Source organism: Mustela nivalis, assembly GCF_964662115.1.
Source record: "Mustela nivalis genome assembly, chromosome: 8".
NCBI classification, from domain to species: domain Eukaryota; kingdom Metazoa; phylum Chordata; class Mammalia; order Carnivora; family Mustelidae; genus Mustela; species Mustela nivalis.
Genome location: NC_139027.1, coordinates 54,289,561 through 54,307,161, shown reverse-complemented (window position 1 = coordinate 54,307,161; position 17,601 = coordinate 54,289,561). Strand labels below are relative to the sequence as shown.

The 17,601-nt window shown below is 35.9% G+C and overlaps 1 protein-coding gene and 1 long non-coding RNA gene across 2 annotated transcripts in view; both read right to left on the bottom strand.

Moving 5' to 3' along the window:
• Positions 1-17,601, bottom strand: part of PPP3R1 (protein phosphatase 3 regulatory subunit B, alpha) — a 69,038-nt gene that overhangs the window by 17,945 nt on the left and 33,492 nt on the right. The gene's annotated exons all lie outside the window — the stretch shown is intronic.
• Positions 12,099-16,540, bottom strand: LOC309871273. Its single transcript, XR_014315163.1, has 2 exons — positions 14,478-16,540; positions 12,099-12,363 (listed from the first exon to the last, which is right to left on the bottom strand). It is a non-coding gene; the product is annotated as an uncharacterized lncRNA (long non-coding RNA).

The following is a 17,601-nucleotide window of genomic DNA, read 5'->3' as shown; positions in this document are numbered from 1 at the left end:
GGTTTCCCGTGCCACCTCAGACGAAACACCACTTTTCATTGTTCTTCTGTACACTACATATAAAAGTTGCTCAATAAATGTTTTAAATGAGTATTCTAAGGGTTTCAGATTTAAAACATAATGATCAAAATGCCATCGGAATTTAGAGTAGAACTACTTACGTAGTCAGTCACCAATTAGCAAACCTTTCAGAACATTTCTCCAAGTTCAGATTTTGCTGAAAGCACTTACTCTTCTCTCTCTACATACCAAGGATGAGTTAACTACTTTTTTCTAGTAACTTTTAGTTTTGCCTCAGTTTACAACCACAAACCACAAAGGTGATGAGGAAATTGAACAGAGCGGATCACTAAAGTACATCACAAGAGGAAAAGGAAAGACACGTGTCCACCAACCGCATCTCAGACAGCAACAGCTCTGGAGTGTATCATCAGTTGGAAAGAACAAAGGCAGTAATGTACACCATATTACTTATGGACACTTAAGATTCCATTTACTAAGGCTGGCATATATAACAGTTGATCTAGTCACATTATGAAACTGAAACGGAGGTGGATTATTGTTTAAATGACCCAGAAAACCCCACTAATCCTGAAGAAAGCATTACGGTCCTGACAAATGAATAAGAAATACTAAGAATAAAGATAAGCCATCAAATAAATATACTTCTTTACACGGCCAGCAGTAATCTTTCTAAAAAGCACATTCAGCCAAATTGCTAGCTCTTGTGCTTACAGATTTGTAGTGGCTTCTTAATACAACCAGTATAAAAAATCCAGAGCCCTTGACAATATTTAGCTTCCACAAACACAAACCAGAAAATTTAAATTTCCATCCTTCTCTTCCCCCATTATCTTTACCTAAGCTACACTGCTCTCAGCACAGTTGTTCAGATAGCATAAAATTCATGCATCCATTTTCTTATATACTCTTTACTGGAAGGTCCTTCCCTGAACTCTCCATTTAGGAGACCCCTATCAATTTTTCTCTGATTAAAAAAAAGGGGGATACTAATTGTGTGCCCTGTGGTTATTAAGTATCATTAATGCATTCTCTGGCAAAAGCCCTTAAAGCAACATTTAAAACCATTTTCGGTCTTTTGTTTTAAATATCTTAAATGATATATATAACAGTCGATACCTATTCTGGATGAGTAGTTACAACATTCCTCAAAGGCAAAGTAACATGCCTGCGATCACACTTTAACAATAACTGCGTTTTGGGGGGGCACCTGGGTGGCTCAGTTGGTTAAGCGACTGCCTTCGGCTCAGGTCATGATCCTGGAGTCCTGGGATCGAGTCCCACATCAGACTCCCTGCTCAGCAGGGAATCTGCTTCTCCCGCTGATCTCTCTCCTCTCGTGCTTGCTCTCTCTCTCTCTCTCATAAATAAATAAATAAAATCAAAAAAAAAAAAAAAAAACTGACTTTTTAAAGCCCCTGAAGTAAAACCTGGAGGGAATGAGCTCTATGTAATTTTCTATTCACCACCATTCTCACACATCCCTTGCAGCCAAAACCCACCCTGAGATTCTTTTTCTTTTTTTTTTTTAAGATTTTATTTATTTATTTGACAGAGAGAGATCACAAGTAGGCAGAGAGGCAGGCAGAGAGAGAGAGAGGAGGAAGCAGGCTCCCTGCTGAGCAGAGAGCCCAATGCGGGACTTGATCCCAGGACCCTGAGATCATGACCTGAGCCGAAGGCAGCGGCTTAACCCACTGAGCCACCTAGGCGCCTCTCACCCTGAGATTCTTTAAGAAACCAGTTTAATTTGAAAGAAGGCATATCTATTCTCCAACCACCCATTTATTTCCTCCTTTCTGTCCTTCCTGCTTGCCTCACAACGGTAAGACACAGACTGTTTAGTACTTACTATAGTTGAAGCTAGCTGACCAACTGCAGGACTCTGTACCTAAACAGTTACAGTATTTTCAAATGGTTTGCCTAGAAGCCAATGCCATAAATATTTTTTAAAGCCAAGATTAAAGAAAGCTAGTTTTCAAAAAACAAATGGTAAATACAGTTATTTTAGGTATGGAACAAAGTGATCGGTTTGATCTTTACTGTAGCCAGCAGAAGCAGCACTTCCACTACCCAGCACTGCAGAGCAGATGTGTTGCAGGATTAAATGTATGCTCAGGTGTGAAACAGCATCTCAATTCTTGAAATACGGGCACTTAGCAATCTCCACAAATTAGGCACAGATCTCTCAAACAGATTAAACCCACTAGTACCATTAAATGTTTCAAATCTGCACTTCATACAAGTTAAATATTAAAGAACAAATTCCCATTCGGGGTACCAGCTTTCATCAAAGATTTTTTCTACTGCTTGGGATCATACTCCCTTAAAACAGATGGACAAGGGGAAAAAGAAAAAAAACAAACCTCACCCTCTTGACTCATCTTGTGACTCAGAGACACTTGTTTTCACATGTTTTGCCAAGTTAAAACATGTTATTCTTCTTACTTTTTTTAAGGACTTCCACTTTTTGAAAGGACTATCAATTTTAATTGAAAACCACCTATTCACATTATACAAAGTACTAAAATAATCTTATGAAGTCATATTATCATTATCTAAAATTTAAGCAGGACATTAAAAAGTTGATCTTTTCATCAGTTTATGAAATATAAAGTTGTTAATAAGAACTGATGGATTTCTAATGCAGAAAACACCAAATTATACTATTGAGACCTTATCCAGATCAATGCACCGTGACTATACTCAGGGATAAAGGTGAAATCTAGATGGCTACTCATTTTAACAAGTGATTTCAGGAATCTTATTAACACATAAAATTATTAAGCATTTGCTTTTAGCGAGCCCATCTGGCTACAGTTAATTTTATTTTTTGCATTGATACATAGGATTTTTTTGTTTTATTTTTAATTCCAGTATAGTTAACATAAAGTATTGTATTAGTTTCAGGTGTACAGTACAGTGATTTAACAATCCCATACATTACCCAGTGCTCATCACAAGTGCACTCCTGAATCCCCATCCACCTACCCACCTCCCCTCTGATAACCATCAGTTCTCTAGGGTTAAGTGTCTGTTTCTTGGTTCAAGTCTTTTTTTTTTCCCCTTTGCTCATTTGCTTCTTAAATTCCACATATAAGTTAAATTATATGGTATTTGTCTTTATCTGACTTATTTCTTTTAGCTTTATACTCTCTGGCTCCATCCATGTTGCTGCAAATGGCAGTTTCATTCTTTTATAGCAGAGAACAATATTCCACTGTATATGTATACCATCTCTTCATCCATTCATCTATCAATGGACACTCGGACTCCTTCCATAATTTAGCTATTGGAAATAATGCTGCTACAAACACAGGGCTGCATGTATCCCTTTGGTGTTTTTGTATTTTGGGGGTAGATACCCAGCAGCACAATTACTGGATTGTAGGGTTATTTTTAACCCTTCAAGGAATCTCCATGTTCTCCCATAGTGCCTGCACCAGTTTGCGTTCCCCCCAATAGAGCAAGAGGGTTTCTTTTTCCTCCACATCCGCATTAAGACTTGTTTCTTGGGTTTTTCATTTTAGTCATCCTGACAAGTGTGAGATGTTATCCCACTATAGTTTTGATTTGCATTTCTCTGAAGATGAGTGATGTTGAGCATCCTTTCATGTGTCTGCTGGCCATTTGTAGGTCTTTTTTTTTTTTTTTAAAGATTTTATTTATTTGACAGAGAGAGACACAGCCAGAGGGAACACAGACAGGGAGAGTGGGAGAGGGAGAAGCAGGCTTCCCACCAAGCAGGGAGCCTGACATGAGTCTTGATCCCAGAACCCTGAGATCATGACCCAAGCCGCAGACAGACACCCAACCACAAGCCACCTAGGCACCCCTGTAGGTCTTCTTTGGAGAAATGTCTTTCATGTCTTCTGCCCATTTTTAATTGAATTATTTGTTTGGGGGGCACTGAGTTGTATCAGTTCTTTATATATTCTGGATACTAACCCTTTATCAGGTATGTCATTTGCAAATATCTTCTCCCATTCTGCAAACTGCCTTTTAGTTTTGATTATTTCCTTTGGTATGTGGAAGCTTTTTATTTTGATGAAATCCCAAGAATTTATTTTTGCTTGCCTCAGAAAACTTATCCCTCACTGTAGAAGACTTATCTAGAAAAATGCTGCTATAACTGATGTCAGAGAAATTACTGCCTGTGCATTCTCTTCTAGAATGTTTATGGTTTCAGAACTCACATTCAGGTCTTTAATCCATTTTGAATTTATTTTTATGTATAATTTAAGAAAGTGATCTAGTTTCATTCTTGTGCATGTAGCCGTCCAGTTTTCCCAACAACATATATTGAAGAGAGCTACAGTAAATTTTAATAAATACTGTCAACTGGGCATATTAGTACCAGAGTAATATAATACTAAGAGATAAAATTGCATATTCATTCATCACTCAGATAAAGAAACACAACCATCTCCCTTCATTTTTCTCACTTAGAAAAAAAGAATAAAAGAAGATTCCAAAATAGTATTAATAGAAGACATCTAAATCTCTAGCTGTTAAAGCATTAATATTATTACTACTTACACCCCAACTGCTACTCCACTGTTAGGGTTAAAAGAAAAATAACTGTGAAGTCTAAGCCCTTTTAGGTGATTCTGAAATTTCTCAAAATGAAAAGCAAGCAAGCAGAATGGCAGAAAAATTAACCTTCCACTAACTTTAGCCAATTCCCAAAAATTGTGTAGTAGTCAACAGAAACAATACTATTCCTCCCTAAGGAAACTCTTTTAAATAGCCAATTTATAAATAATTTACTATTCGTCTATTAATTATCTAAGAACAAAAACAATGTCTTTTCAAGTCCTTCTAGCAGTAATAATATTTTCAAAGACACCTAAATGTAATGTGGAATCCTGGAAAAGAAAACTTTTCAGATGTCACCAGTTTTTTCACTAAAATAAGCACTTTGATATACTGTTCCAATGTTAATTTCTTGATTTTGATAACTGTACTATGGTTTAGTAAGACATTACTATTAGAGAAAGCTAGATAAGAGATACCTAGGAACTTTATAATTTTTTAATAATTTCTCCTTAGTCTCCTCTAATTTGTGACAGCTCATAATTCTTCCCTTGTCTTCCACAATCTTGAAACTCTTAATCCAGTATTTTGTGGAAAGTCCCTCAGCTTGGGCTTGTTGATGTTTTCTCATAATTAGGCTGAACTTGGGCATGTGGGGCAAAAATACCATAGAAATGATGATATGTCCTTATCAGCACACTGTTATCAAAGGATTCACAATGTCGATGTGTTTTTGCTAGTGATGTTAACTTTGATCACTTGGGCAGGGTGATGTCTGCCAGATTTCTCCACTATAAATCTACTACCTTTCCCTTTATATTAAAAAATACCAGGGGAAGGGGGGGGCACAATACTTTAAGACCATGCAAATATCCTATTTCTCCTAAAACTGTGACCTAATTTTAGCTTCCATAAGTTAATCTTGTAAGAATTTATTACTATGGTATTTGCCTAGTAATGATCTTCTTTTACCCTTTCTTCCTACATTAATTGAAATGTTCCTATTTAAGAAAAAAAAAACCTGTCCCTTTTCCCCATTTATTTCTTTATTCAGTTATTCATATTGTGGCATGGATTCACAGATATTTATTTTATTCTCTAAGTTAAAACCCAATAATGTCATTACTTGTTAATCAGAATTTTCCAGCTTTGTTTAGGTACTTACTACCTCAAGTTGGCTCCTGCATGACCTGTCACCAATCCCCATTTGAGCACCTTCTTGATTTCTGGCACCATAAGATATTCTAGCCTCATCCTGACTATACATGGTATTTTCCAAGCATAGATTCCCCAATCTATTTTGGATGGCAGAATATTTAGAACTGGATTATAGAATGAAAACTTTTAGAAAAGGTTACTCTAATAAGGAATCTTAGAATTTCTATCTTAGAAATATTTTGGAAAGAGCCATCAGGCATGACTAAGTTACTTATGAAGAAACATGTACTGAATGACTTATAAAGACTATCACAAGAATAAAGCACTATAGTGTTATCAATACAAGATGTTGGGTAGTTTCTCAACGTAAAGTTTGATTTTAAAGTTTTGTGTAAAATGTATCTCCTACAAAGGTAATGAATGAGGAATGTATTTTCATGTTACCCCAAATAAGATGCAAAAACCACCAGAGGGCGCAGTAGAGATGGTCACAGATAAAACCTTCATTAAACAGTTCCAAAAACCCCCCAAATTCTGTAATGACCTTGTGTTTAGACTAGCAGTTTAATATTTATATTCTGCAAGGAACTGTTTGACAACAGAGAAAGAACCCTACCAATAGTATGAGAAAATTGAAAAAGTATTTTATGAAATAAGAACACATAGTGACACAAATTTGTGCAGTTTTTTTTTTAAAAGATTTTATTTATTTGTTAGAGAGAGAGAGGGAGAGAGCGCAAACACAGGCAGAGTCGAAGGTTAGAGGCAGAGGGAGAAGCAGGCTCCCTGCCGAGCAAGGAGCCTGATGTGGGACTCGATCCCAGGACGCTGGGATCATGATCTGAGCCGAAGGCAGCCGCTTAACCAACTGAGCCACCCAGGAGTCCCTGTGCAGTCTTTTCTTAACAAAGAAAAATTTTCCTCCACTTAAAAGGTCTAGGTTTTAGGGGTATATCATAATTTTCTAGTGCAAGAAGCAACATGCACTTGTGGTGTTTCTAGATTATAATTTTTATATCATTTAAGAATGACATAGGGGGGCATGGGTGTGCTCAGTTGGTTAAGCTTCTGCCTTTGGCTCATGTCATGATGCCAGGGTCCTAGGATTGAGTCCCAGGTTGGGCATCCTGCTCAGCGGGAGTATGCTTCTCCCCTCTCCCTCTAACCCTTCCCCCTGTTCATGCTCTTGCTTGCTCTCCCTCAAATGAATAAATAATCTTTTTAAAAAAATGAATTGTCAAATAGCGAAAGCTAGACATCAGCACCAAGAATTATCAAGTTGTAAAATGCTAATAAGAAATTTTAAGCCAATTGAGAAATAAGACATTCCAAAAGTATATTATTAAATACATAGTTCTATGGGTTTTGACAAGTATATACACTTATGTAAAGCATCACTACAATCAAGATAAAAGCACATTTCCATCCCCAAAAACATTCCCCTGAGCCCTTCTGCAATCAATCACATGCCCTACCACCAATTGCAGGTAACCACTGTTCTGCTTTCTGTAACTATGTCTAGAATTTCATACAAATGAGATCATATAGGATGTACTCTTGTATCTATTTTTTCTCATCTAGCTTTTTTTACATTAATTCATATGTCAGTAGTTTGTTCCTTTTTATTGCAGAATAATACAGTCCACTATATGGATATACACTTTTTAATGCATTCATCATTTACTAAACATACCTGCTCTTTCCTGTTTGAGACTATCAGGAATAAAACTGCTAAGAAGAGTTACAAATTCTTTTTTGTAAACAATTGTTTTCCTGGGCTTGCTATGTCAGACGGGGTAAATATATGTTCAACTTTCAGAAACCATCACAAAGTTTTCTGGAGTGGTGTTCCTTTTTTCATTCTCATCATTTATATAGGAGAACTCCAGGAGCTCCACATTCTTGCCAACACTTGGTACTGTCGGTCTTTTTAAATTTAGCCATTCTCGTGGGTAGCAGCAGTATGTATAGTTGTAATCTGTACTTCTCTAAGGACTAGTGATCTTGAATACCTTTTTCATGTAATTATTTTCAATTTATCTATCTTCGTTTGTCAAGTGACTGTTTAAATCTTTTTCTCTTTTAAAAACTGAGTTGTCTGAAAGAGCTGTGAAATTCTGTAGGTATTTCAAGTATTTTCTCCCAGTCTGTTAAGCTACCTTTTCATGTCTTTTTTGATGACTTTTTAAGAAAGATTTTATTTATTTATTTGACAGAGACACAGCGAGAGAGGGAACACAAAGAAGGAGAGTGGGAGAGAGAAAAGCAGGCTTCCTGCTCAGCAGGGAGCCCAATGCCAGGCTTGATCCCAGAATCCTGGGATCATGACCCTAGCTGAAGCAGATGCTTAATGACTGAGACACCCAGGAGCCCCTGCCTTTTCATGTCTTTTAAAGACCAAAAATGTGGGGTTCCTGGGTGGCACAGTTGGTTGAACATCTGACTCTTGATTTTGGCTCAGGTCATAATATTGGGGTCATGGGACTGGGCTCCGCATCGGGCTCAACACTTAGTGCAAAGTCTGCTTTGGGATTCTCTTTCCCCCAGCTTCTCCCACTGCCCCTTCCCCCAATCCGTGCTCAAGAGATAAATAAAATCTTAAACAGCAAAAATGTTCAATTTTGATAAAATCCGTTTTTTTCTTTTATGATTCATGTTTTATGTATACCAAGTAGACAAAAATCTTTGTCTATCCTGGTTGTGAAGATTTTCTCCTATGTTTTCTTCTAGAAGTTCCACAGTTTTGGCTTTTATGTTTCTATCTATGACCCATGTAATTTTTTGTATATGGTATGAGGGTAGAGGCAGATTTTTATTCCATGTAGAAATATAGTTATATTTCATTGAAAAGTAACCCTTATAATGGCATCCTTGGTGCATTTGTGAAAAATCTACTCTACAGGGGCACCTGGGTGGCTCAGTCAGTTGAGCATCCAACTCTTAATTTTCTCAGGTCATTATCTCAGGATTGTGAGATAAAGCCCTGTGTCAGGTTCCACACACAGCACAGAGTCACCTTGAGATTCTCTCTCCCTCTCTACCCCTCCCACTGGTACACTCTTAAATGAATGAATAAATAAATAAATCTTTTTTTAAAAAGCAAGTATATAAATCAATATGTTGTACACCTTACATTTACACAATGTTATACTGTTATACTGAGATAATGTCAACTATATTCAATTATACTCATTTAAATATAAATTAGAAACCAATCAAATTATATATATATATTTACCAGTGAAGCTACATATGTGTGTGTGTGTGTGTGTGTGTGTATGTATATATATATATATACATATACATATATATATGTTATGTATTTATACGGATCAATACCCTTTAGTGTGTTCCATTAATTTATCTTATGCCAATGCCAGACTTATGTTTTAAAAATAAATGTTTCAATCAGGGAGCACTGTCCTCATACTCTATTGTTCTTTCTCAAAATTGTTATGGCTTTTCTCAGACCTGTACATTTTCATATGGAATTAACAGTTAGTTCGGTAATTTTTACAAAAAGCTTACTGAGAATTTGCTAAGGATTGGCTTGAATCTATAAATCAGTCTGAGTAGAACTGATGCCTTAACAGTATCGCGTCTTCCAATCTATGAATGTGGTTATGGTTATCTCCCTTTTAAGTATCCCTTAGTAATATTTTATGGTTACACATAAAAATCATACAAATCTTAAGTTAAATTTTTATATGAATAACTCGTTTTTTCTTTATAAATGGTGTTTCTATCAATTTCATTTTAATTATTGTGATTATATAAACTTCCACTGATTTTTGTGTATTGTCCTTGTATCTTACAATATTGCCAAATTATTTCTAGTAACTCAGGATTTGCTATATATACAATGATGTCATCTGAAAATAAAGACTATTTTTTACTCCTTCCTTCCTAATCTGAACGTAATTTATTTCTTTCTGGGTCTAATGTATTGACCAGGACTTCTAGTACAGTTTTGACTACATTTGGTCAGAGTGAAAAACCATGCCTTTTTCCCAATCTTACATGGGAAGGATTCAGTCTTTCATCATTAAATATGATGTAACTGTAGGCTTTTTATTTTTATTTTTTTTTAAAGATTTTTATTTATCAGAGAGAGGGCAGGGGGGGAGAGAGCAAGCACAGGCAGACAGAATGGCAGGCAGAGGCAGAGGGAGAAGCCGAACAAGGAGCCCGATGTGGGACTCAATCCCAGGACGCTGGGATCATGACCTGAGCCGAAGGCAGCTGCTTAACCAACTGAGCCACCCAGGTGTCCCCTGTAGGCTTTTTATAAATAATTTATCAGAACTAGGAAGTTCCTTTCTATTCCTAATTTGCTAAGAGATTTACCCCTGAACTCTGTCAAAGATTTTGCTACATCTACTGATAAAATTATGTTGTTTTTTTCCTCTTATTCTGGCCGCATTGTGAATTAGATTATTTATAATTTAAAAATGATACTCAGGATAAATTCCACTTGGTCGTGTTTTATTGTCTTTTTTACATATTGCTGGATTTGACTTACAAATATTTAAAGATTTTTGCGTTACATTCATGGTGAATGTTGGTCTATAGTTTTCTATAATGTCTTTGATATTGCTAATGGTGTAATGCTAGCTTCTATTTTCTGAAGGAATCTAGATTATGATTTTTTTTTTCATTAAATGTTTGCTAGAATTTACCAGTAAAGCCATATGGCTAGGTTTCTTTGTGGAAAGATTTTTAAATAAGAATTTAGTTTCATTAACAGATACAATTCTATTAAGATTTTCTACTACTTTTGTGTCAGCTTTAAGGTTTCTGAAGAAATTTTTCCATTTATTCTAAGGTGTAGAACTTACTGGCACAAAATTCTTCATAATGTTCCCTTGTTATCTATTAACATATGTAGGATCTGTAATGATTTCAGTTCTTTTGTTATTGATATTGATAATTGCGTTTTCTTTCTTCTACAGTATTCCTTCAAAATGTGAATGCTGTATGTTCCACTAACTTCTTCCTACCTTATATAAAAGGCATAACCAAAAATGATCCATCACACAGAACTCATTCAGGCAAATAAATGTTGTCCAAAAATGTTAAAATAAGCTACACAGTTGGAGTAATCTTAAAATTCTTTCTTAAAATTGTTTTCAGAGCTAACTGAGCTTCAGAAGAAAATTTGTCATAGAAAAGCCGTGTAATGTAAATTGTTCAAAGAAACCTTGGAGATGAAACACTCATGATGAGAAAACAGACCCAGAGATTTAAATAAGTTGCTCAATGCTATAAAGCTTGATGACAAAGCTAAGTGACAGAATTTCTTGAAATACTTTCTGATCTAATTTCTCTTCCTATGTTAGCTCCATGAGAACAGTTAGTACAGAAGTTTAGGCTAAGAGATATCAGACACTGCTGTTCATCAACCTGCATTTTCAGGCTAAGTGTGGAGAAAAGGGAATAATAAGAATGTTTTCGCTCCAGACAGATAAAAATCAAACCATATAATTCTGAGATGTTCTCCAACTTATACATTACTGGTTTTCCTACTGCAGGTGTTTATATTGATGTTGTTTTTCTTCTTTCGGTTTATCTATATTGTGGTTCTAATCAAAATAGGCAACAAGCTACTTAAAAAAGCATATAAGATATATTTCTATAAGATCATAAGAACACAAGTTTTCTCATTGTTATTAATAACCATGGCTTAAAAGTCACACTTTTTTTTTTTTTAAACCTAAGTGCATACTGTGTAGGTCAGTAACAGATCTCATTCAAAAGATCTAGCTCTTGGGACGCCTGGGTGGCTCAGTTGGTTAAGCGGCTGCCTTTGGCTCAGGTCATGATCCCAGCATCCTGGGATCAAGTCCCACATCACGCTCCTTGCTTGGCGGGGAGCCTGCTTCTCCCTCTGCCTCTGCTGCCACTCTGCCTGCCTGTTCGTGTTCTCTCTCTCTCTCTCTGGCAAATAAATAAATAAATAAATAAATTTAAAAAAAAAAAAAAAAAGATCTAGCTCTTAAAGATTTCCATTGTTTTGTAAGTCAAATCCAACCCCTATACCATTATACATCATATTCTCCAGGTTTTCCTCTTGTTCTTATCTGTTCCTATGTTCTGTTGCATTTAAACACTTAGTTGTACTTTTCTGTAGTTTGGTACCACCTCCATCTCAAACTCCCCCCAAAATGCAAGAATATGTATTTAAGAGTCTTCTATTACATTCAACACCAATTATTCAAGACTTATTTATGGCTGCTCCAGAGTTCAATCTCGTTTCAGGAATGGGACACTATATACAAAGGGTTTTGGTTTTTTTGTTTGTTTGTTTTTTCTTATTGACTTGACTTTTATGTTAAGAAATTCTGGAAGGGAGGAAGGGAAGGAAGGCAGGTTCCAGCACACAATTTATATAATGGCTTTTCTTTATTTTTGAAGTCATTCTTCACAAACAATTCTAGCTTCTTGCTCTAATTTGTACCAACTGTTTTCCAGACCCACTAGCATAACTGTTACCCTTTTCTCTAAAACACCTTTTCACTGGTGTCTTAGAGACTTGGTTTCTTGGATCTCATTTCATCTTCTTTAACTTCTACTTCATTTTCCCAGGTACATATTCAAGAACTTAGATAAATTTCCCAAGTCCTTAAATACCTTAATTTGATCTCATACCTGAAAAAATCATTTAAACTGGTTATCAAACTCTGGATTGAGGAATTCAGAACTTTGAATAAAATGTTCCACAGCTTTCTGCTAATAAATCCAATGCCAAAAGATTTCTATTCTTTTTAGGTAATTTTTTCCCCCCTGTCTAGTTGTAGGGTTTTCTTTCTACTCTTGGAATTTTAAAATTACAAAATAAGTTGAGACTAAATGTTGATTTTTTTTTTAATTAAACTTCTTGGTTATCAGAATTCTCTTTAAATCAGAATATTTTATTTTACAGGTGAGGAAAATTATCTCTCTCACTGATGAGTTTTGCTTCTATTTTATCTATTACATACCTTGATGTTTACTCTAGGCAGATACTATTACTCACTGTATTTGTGCCCCCAATCTTTCCTTTTTTGTATATTTTTCCTTATCCTTTGCTCTAACATTCTGAAGGAAATCCAAGAATTCATCATACTTTTGCTAACTGGTTGGCTAGGCTTTTCCACCAACTAAACCAACTTCTGCATACCAGCTATAAAATTATTCAAATTCTGACAGACCATCACATCACTACATGTCATGCACTTCAGTGTTAAAACCGTGAATTTGTAAATGCTACCATACCAAAATTGGATAGTCTGGCCTCTCAGTTTTTCTTAAGACTACCTGCCTAAAAATTTAAAATATTTAGAACCTAGCAGACAACCCAGGATTTTCTTTAAAAAGTTATCTATAATGCAAAACAAGGAAACATCTCAAAACCCAGATGTTCAGACGAGATCGGGCGCGTTCAGGGTGGTATGGCCGTAGACTCAAAACCCAGATGTTCAAGTCCTACACTATCCTTTAGAAAACTTTTCATCTTTTTCTCCATTATTCAGCTCTAAAGTTTTACTCAAAGCAGAATGTAAGTAATTCTCAGTGGACTAGGTAAAACAGAATTCAGGATCACTAAATTACTAAATAAATGGTAAATCATGGCTGCTAGATTAAGAAACATTAACTATGTGATACATTTATGAATATTTTAATCGAAGAAACAAATGTAAAAGTCAATTTCAAAGTTAATGGTGAAAAAGTTTTTTAATACTAAATAGTATTATAAGAATAAAATGTGTTTGTTTGTTTTAAAGATTTTGTTTATCTGTGTGTGAGAGAGAGAGGGAGACCAAACATGAGCAGGGGAAGGGGGAGATGGGGCAGAGGAGAAGCAGACTACCCGCTGAGCGGGGAGCAAGACACAGGGCTCGATTCCAGGACCCTGGGATCTTGAGCTGAGTCAAAGGCAGACGCCTACCCAACTAAGCCACCTAGGCACCCCTATAGGAATAAAATGTTTTAAAACATTCTGAGCTGTGCACAAACTGAATTCTTTTTGATATTAAAAAGGTTTCCTCCAAAGGTTTCTGAGATGATGAATAAAGGTTTCAGAGTCAACCAGAAATCACTCTTTAGAACACACATTATTTAAACATCGAATGAGGGGCACCTGGGTGACTCAGTCAGTTAAGCACCCAACTCTTTATTTCAGCTCAGGTCATGAGATCAAACCCGGCTGGCTGTGTTTAACAGGCAGTCTACTTGACTGCCTGCTAAGTCTCTCTTTCCCCCTCTGCCCCTCCTCCCTCCCATGGGTGCACTCTCTCTAAAATAAATAAAATCTTTAAAATAAATAAATAATGAAATTAAGCACGTCCATATAAGAAAGGGAAAAGAAGAATAAAAGAAAGACATTATAAATAAAAGAAATAAAAAAAGACATTAAATTCACCTTAGATTAACTTTTTCTCTGAAAAAGTTTTCACAACAAAAAACTACATTCTAAAGACTATGACTATGTAAACTTCCCTGTGACCACCTGAGAGCAGGTATTAACAGCACAAGGTAAAGTCTCTACACTTTCAAGTCACCTGTAAATACTCAAACCGTAAACAAAATTGCCTGAATATGAGACTGTTTACTCACAATGAGAGCAGTGTCCTAAAGGCTAATTAATCAGGTCTTCAAGGTTTCTACACATAGCTCTTGATACAAAAGGACATGCCTTCAGAATCTGCCAAGCTCTTCTTAAGTCACCTTCTAATGAAAAGAAAATTGAGAAATCTTTTTAGATAAAAGATTTCTTGGGGTACCTGCATGGCTCAGTCGGTTGGGTGTTTGACTCTTGATTTCAGGTCATGATCTTGGGGTTGTGGGACAGAGCCCCAATCAGACTCTGCTCAGTGCAGAGTCTGTTTGGGATTTTCTCTCCCTCTCGCACTATCCCCCCCCCCATGCATCTCTAAAATAAAATCTTAAAAAAAAAAAAAAGGAGAGAGAGATTTGTCTTTCATCTACATTCAGTCTACAAAATAAGCCAGACCTAAGTTTACCAATTTTATCAGAAACATTCAGAATTACACTGGTTTTATCAGCAGTAAAAATTAGCTGAATCTGAGTTTCCACTCAAACTTGCAACTATTCCCCCATTTAGTCTTCTGCTTAAACTATCTGAAGTAGTATCTTCCACTTAGCCACTTTTCCAAGTTATCATGCCAACTTACAACTAAGGTCTCAATTTTGAGCAAATCACCCCAACAGAGTGAGTATACATTTCCTAGTCCAGTCAGGTTAGCCAACAGACAACAAAGTCACAATGGTCTACAATAATTTAACACAATAAGAAGTGAACAATGATTTGAGAGACAAAAATAAGGAGGAGGAGGAGAAGGCAGAGCAAGAGCAGGAAGAGAGGAGGAGAATACCTATCTATGTACTGGACAAGTCCAGTTTTACCTAAAATTATTCTATACACACAAATGTTAACACTGATCTTGTAAAACCTACTATAAGGAAGGTGATTAAAAACCTAACTCTGGAGCATGACTATTTAAGATCAACTCATGGTTTTGTTACTTCACCTGCTGATGTGTGGCCTTAAGCCTATTACCAAAGGTCCCTCCATTTCCTGTTTTCTCACCTATACAACAGGGAAAGTAAACTTCTCTCATGAGGCTACTGTAAGGATTAAAAAGGTTAATGTATGTAAATTGCTCAGAATAGTACCTGGCACATGTTAAATGCCATAAAAGTATTTGTTGTGATTAGTTAATAAATGGAGTGACTGGTAACTACTGAGTTTTCCTAAAGGTACAGCCTTTAAAATTATCCAAGTAGGTATCTATTAGTCCAGCAATGAGCTCTTACTAGCTTATTCAGTCAACAGGTATTTATTCAGTATTTGCTTTATGCCAGGCATTGCACTTATGTTTCTACTGTCAAAGCCTCCATTCCTTTATGGGGGAAATGTGCTTAAGCAGCCTCTTAATATTATTAAAGCTTGTTGTGTTACATGCCATACTTAACTATACATCAATTTTTTCTCCTTGATATTACTCTTAGTTAACCTACCTCTCCCTTTTTCCATTCATTAAAAAAAAAAACTTTCAATAACAAAATTTCAGACACATACAATAGTTTAATGAATCAAATAGTTTAATGAAGCCCATATAGCTATCATCCAGCTTCAATTAACATATGAGAAATCTTATTTTATTTATACACCCATTTCAATTATCTTACAGAAAATCCCAGATATACCATTTCCATGTCACTGATTAGTATATACTCTAAAATATTCTTTTTAAAAAGATCACAATAACATTACTTGAAAATTACTAACAAATTAATAATTAACTCCTTGACATTAAATAATAATGCTTCAGTTTCCCCAAGCATCACAAACGACACTTCACATTTTCTGAATCCACCAGATTTGGCAAAAAAGGCAATGTGTCAATAAAACAAAGGTAATCTTAATAGTAACAGTTTCATGAGAGTAGTAAGAGAATGAAACCCAGAATGTAGCAGGCCAAGAAATTAGAAGAAATAAGGAAATGGATATAACTGTATATGCTCTTTAAAAAAAAAAAAAAAAAGTGTAAGAAAAAGTGAAAGGTACACACAGGATCAGAATCACAGCATAGTTGGTTGTATGTTTAAACTGAAGAGAGACGAAGAGGCTGAAGACATAGAAGACATAGGAAAAAACAGAGAAACAAAATAAGGTCCTAGAGATGAGACTAGAATAAGGACCCTGAATAATGGAGCTGTAACACAAACTCAGACACCGCCAGGAGTTAGTTAAGTATGAATGGGACCGGGAAAATTAGCAGGCAGGGGTGGAAGGTGGAGGTGGGGGCATGTGAACGCTAACATTAAAGGTTTCCAGTTTTCTTCAGAATCAGGAGACAAAGCACTGATTAAAAGCAGAGGATGGGAAAGGATTATGTAGGGAATTGGACAGAATCTTGAAGACCTGGATGGAATTTAAGGAGATTGGGGGTAAAAAAATGGACCAGATAGATAAAAAATTAGTCAGCATTCAAATCTTATACAGCTTTCAAAATAATTTTTCAAGGATCACCCATTCCACGAAGCTTTTCTTCCTTTTCTCTCTCTCTTTCTTTTCTTTCTTTCTTTTTTTTTTTTTTTTAAGAGAGAGAGAGAGAATCTTAAGGAGGCTCCACACCCAGAGTGGAGCAAGGCAAGGGGCTTGATCTCACTCTCAGGATCCTAAGATCATGACCTGAGTGGAAAAAGTCAGATGCTTCACTGACTGAGTCACCCATGCCACTCCATTAAGTTTTTCTTTATGTCCTTAACCAAAAGTAATTTTCCCTCCTTAGAACTTTAGTTTTCATTTCTCATAGAGGTCTATTTGTACTATAGTCATTTCTCCCAAGAGCCAGACTGTAAGCACTTTGTGGGTGTTTACTTCTCTGCGTATAACAGGGCCAAAAACAGTACCTTACAGGATATAATTGAGATTCTTCTTACCTTTTTAAAAAGCACAATTTAAATACTAAAAGAACAAAACAGACAGTAACTACTTGAAGAGTTAAGAAGACCACTCAAGGCAGAGACAAGTATATAAGGCCTCATGAAGAACATAGAATTGAGGTGGATCTTGGAGGGATGAGAGGCATGACATCATTTTACCTCAACAGGAAAGTATAAATAGTGAAGTGTCTCAAGGATTAGTTTTAACATTCTTATCTATAATGGTGACTATTCGCAGATAACAGTAAGCTCTTCCAATAATGAAGAGGTTTCTTAAATGAGCAAGAAGAGTTTACTGCAACATGTTGGTGGGGGGAAATTAATCGTTTTAATGAGGACAGGTTCACTTTGGGGAAATTCATCCAAATCATGTATAAAATTGGGGAAGGCATATTTATTCTAGTGAACCAAACAAGGAACAGAAAAAATCCAGAT